The sequence below is a fragment of the Tupaia chinensis genome, unplaced genomic scaffold, assembly GCF_000334495.1.
Source record: "Tupaia chinensis unplaced genomic scaffold, TupChi_1.0 Scaffold000409_1, whole genome shotgun sequence".
Taxonomy (NCBI): domain Eukaryota; kingdom Metazoa; phylum Chordata; class Mammalia; order Scandentia; family Tupaiidae; genus Tupaia; species Tupaia belangeri.
In genome coordinates, this window is record NW_006159914.1 from 184,617 (window position 1) to 188,886 (window position 4,270).

The 4,270-nt window shown below is 39.6% G+C and overlaps 1 pseudogene; it reads right to left on the reverse strand.

Moving 5' to 3' along the window:
• Nucleotides 1-220: 220 nt before the first annotated feature.
• LOC102489787 (NGFI-A-binding protein 1 pseudogene) lies at nt 221-1,396 on the reverse strand (annotated as a pseudogene).
• Nucleotides 1,397-4,270: the final 2,874 nt, after the last annotated feature.

The following is a 4,270-nucleotide window of genomic DNA, read 5'->3' on the forward strand; positions in this document are numbered from 1 at the left end:
AATCAATATTTCTGTTACAGATTGCAACTCTCTGTTTTCTTCTTTGTGGCTGTTGTTTTCTTTTCCTGATTTGTGCAGACTATCATGCCAGTCCTTATGCTTTGGCTATGAAATCTGTTTGAGCTGAATGAGGTAACATTGGTCATTCAGGCTTATTTCTATGATGGAGCATTATCATTAAATCTGATACCATCTCCAGAGAACAGTGACAGAATCACAGCTATCTTGAATCTTCAGGCTCTATTTTAATGACTTCCTTTTGTAAGGTAAAAGCTACATGAGGGAAAATCCCAAGGCTCTCTGGTAAGTGGAACTTTGCCTCACTGGAGTAAAGTCTGCTGAGCTCCCTATCCACCACAAAATGATGAGGTTGTCTGTTCTGTAAATTAGGCATTTGGAGATTCAAAAGTGTCTCTCCTTGTCCATCTGAGTTATCAGAAGTCAAGCCATTAGGGGTGTGTTCCTCTGAACTTTGCCTGTGAAGTCCTGTAGACAGTCATCTCTCAGCATGCTGCAGCCTTGTGTAGCCAGCTTGGGTGCAAAGAACTCCATCTGCTCTGGCATCACCTTTTCAGGCTGTGAACTAAGAGCTGCAGGTTCTTCACTCTTCACTCCAGCCTGCTCGAAGTGTGCACAGAATCCTGGAAATCTGGAAACCCATCCTCTACTTTAATCCTCTTCAGTGATAATTTATCTCTTTCTCTACATTTTAACTTGGTGGTTCTGTGAATATATTTTTATGTCACTTAATGAAAAATCTATATAGCCAGGGCAAAAAATGTGTCTCTTCTTGTCAGCAGGACATTGTCCTTCACACAGAGTTCAGCAGCCACTTCATTAACAGTGAGCTCATGAAGTGTGAGATGTTTCCCACCCTTTCTCTTTGAGTCAGATCTGCCACATTTTGCACTGTATTTTCTAATTTCCTCAACTTTGTGTGGATCGTCATCACTCATCTCAAAGATGTGATCAATCATTTTGGCCAACTTCTTGTGGGATTTGAGTAGTTCTTTACTTCATTCAAGTCACTTTTTGACAGCATGGGGGCCATTCACTCCATACACACATCCACAGACAGTGCAATAGCAGCATCCATCCTTCACTGCTCTCCTTTGTGGAAGCTGGGGGGCCAAGGTCTGCTGGGGAGAGACTGCTCACTCACAGTGGCATGGTGGCCTAGCCAGAGTCTGGACTCACCAGCACTCTGCAGTGCTAAGCTCTTCACCACATCTGACACCTCCTGTCCTAAGCTCTGTACACAGCGGGTGTCTGCACATTTGGGGATTTAAAAATGAGATTCCCAGGCATTGCTATTCTTTTCATAACTACTGCAGGTTATTCCCACCCACTTTGTATATCCCTTGGACATTTTATAGGTGGGCATGCTACTGGTAGGAAGGAAAGTTTAACTGGGTTTAACTGGGCCAGCAGCTGCAGTGGTCCTGGTAGTCTCTCCCCGAGGATGACTCAGACCCAATTCTGAGAAGACCCTAGGCCCCTGACTTTTCCTTCTGAGGCTGTTGCCATGGCCAGAATGCCCCTGCTCCCATAGAGGAGGGATGGGACTGTGCTGGGCACACTTTCTTGCTCCCTCTGGCTCTGGGCCTTCACTTCCCACGTGCAGGTGCTTGCTCAGCCCCAGTAGCAGCAGCAGCTCTTCAGGCTCTTGGGCATGTGGGTGGTGGCCCCTGGTGTGATTTTCTTTCTTTTCCTTTTTTTCTTTCTTTTCCTTTTTTTCTTTCTTTTCATTTTTCTTTCTTTCTCTTCCTTCCTTCCTTCCTTCCTTCCTTCCTTCCTTCCTTCCTTCCTTCCTTTCTTTCTTTCTCTTCCTTCCTTCCTTCCTTCCTTCCTTCCTTCCTTCCTTCCTTCCTTCCTTTTTCTTTTCTTTTCTTTTCTTTTCTTTTCTTTTCTTTTCTTTTCTTTTCTTTTCTTTTCTTTTCTTTTCTTTTCTTTTCTTTTCTTTTCTTTTCTTTTCTTTTCTTTTCTTTTCTTTTCTTTTCTTTTCTTTTCTTTTCTTTTTCTTTCTCCTTCTTTCTCTCATCTTCTCTCTCTCTCTCTCTCCCCTCTTTCTTTCTTTTTTTTTTTGCTACTTGTTTATACTACTTCCATTGACAAGGTTTATAAGAACAAATTACAGATTTAAAATCAAAAGTCTATTTTTATTTCTCATTTAGTTACTTAGTCTCTTCAAAAGTAGTAAGTAGACTTTTCCCTAAGTGTCTTATATCAAGAAACAAGGCAAACCTATGAAAATTGCCATTCAATATATAATTTTTATGTTTCTGTTCTATGATGCAAATATTTTTAAGTATTCAATTGGCACCAAGTGTTTAATTCTGTCATAAACAGCATATTTTCTTTTAAAAATCAGAGATGATTATATACTGAACTGATTATAGTCAGTTTAAAAGACAAAATTAATCTTATTTGGGAGTGGTGCGTAGGTTGATCACCTATTGCTGATTGGCCAAAATTTAAAACACAGCACCATGATTCTGTAATACATGATTTTCAAGCCTCCTGATTCAGAATTCAAACCACAGACTCTGCCACGTGGGTCCAGCCACTTTAACCTCAATGCCATCAGTTAGCCTGAGATATTTCTAAGTGTACATCAGAGGCAAATGTGTGTCCCTGAATGAGGATCAATGGCTTGAGCACAAGAAATGGAAATGGAGGCCAACAGGTGGTTAAGGCATGGGACTCCACATGCCTAACTACAGTACAAGACCCAGACCTGACAGCTTGAATCTCACACCAGGTGTGTGTGCATGCATGCTCAAACTCCTGAGAGGAGGAAGGAGGATGGATTGCATGGCTATCACCCCTAGGGAGTGATTTCTCACTTTCTGTCTCTGTCTCACCAGCAAGAGCTACACCATATAGCATAAAAAATCTCAAAGAACTGGAAATGTATTGACAGAGTTCCAATCAAAGCCCATCTTTTACTTGTTTTGTAACTTGAGGCAGATTGCTTAAGCCTTCTGAATCCCACTGATAGAACTGCAGAGTGAAGTTCATAATAGTACAGACCACTTTTTTTTTTTTTTTGGTACAGTCTCCCTATGTTCAGCATACTCAAACTATGATATTAAGTGAGGACATACTATCTCTGTCTTTTATAATCTGGCTTGCTTCCCTTAGCATTAAATCTTCCATATCCATCCATTTTCTATCAAAGACAGGCAAATCTACGGAGAAGGCAAGGCAAAGACTGGATTCCCATAATTTTTAATCTGGTGTCTTGGGAACAGAGAATCTGCAAGAAAAAAAAAATTGTGCAGAGCAATGTCCCACAGGGATATTATGTGCCCCAGACTGGAATAACAAGGGGAGGTTGTCTAATGAGTTGATAAAAGGAATGGTAAAGATCTGCTCTTCTATGCCTTAACCTGTGAAATCTTTCTGAGTGGCACATGGCTGTTTCTTTGGGAGTTCTAAATCTGGCTCGGGTACTAATGCTTGACCCTTTCTACTGTCTTGTCTGGTAACAGAGCTTCAGCCTCCATCATCAACTCTTCAGAGAGAAATTTGCACTTTGACGTGGAGCCCTTCTTTTCAGAAAACCCAAAGTGGAGAATTAGAAAATCTGGTCTGTATTTTTTTTTTCAGAATTATTAGACTTTAATTTAAAGATAGTATAAATTGTCTTGTATTGTTTCCAAGTAAGTTTTAAGGTAAAGATGGGTAATCTTTTTTTTTAATTTAAATGTATTTATTTGCGTTCATTCACTGTACATCATTACAACATACAAAATGAGATTTTCCATCCAGGGTACACTGTTTATTGTCTCAATCAAGCACATCAGCAAACATGTTATTGTCCATTTCTTGTTTTCTGTATGTTTTGTTTTTTTTTCCCCCATCCTTGATTTTTTATTTCTTGTTTTCTGTATGTTTTGCTTTTTCTCCCCCATCCTTGATTCCCTATCTCTTACCCTCTGCCATCTCCCACTGTCCTCCCACACTGTCTCTGGTATCTATGTTTGTTTTCTATACTGTTTTCCCCCCACATTTTATTGAATTACTAAAGACCTTAATTAATCTAAATATTTTCATAGCAAACACAGTTGATATATACATTTTCATGAACACAAGTCTAACTTTAGACATCCTATAAAGTAGCACCTAGCTGGGACTATATATCTTACTGCAGTCATTGAATAGATTTTTCTTTCTGAAACTTTCTTTTTTCTGTAACTTAATTTACATTCTTTCCCTCAGCATCATCACAGCATACAAAATGTGATTTCCCATCCAGAATATACTG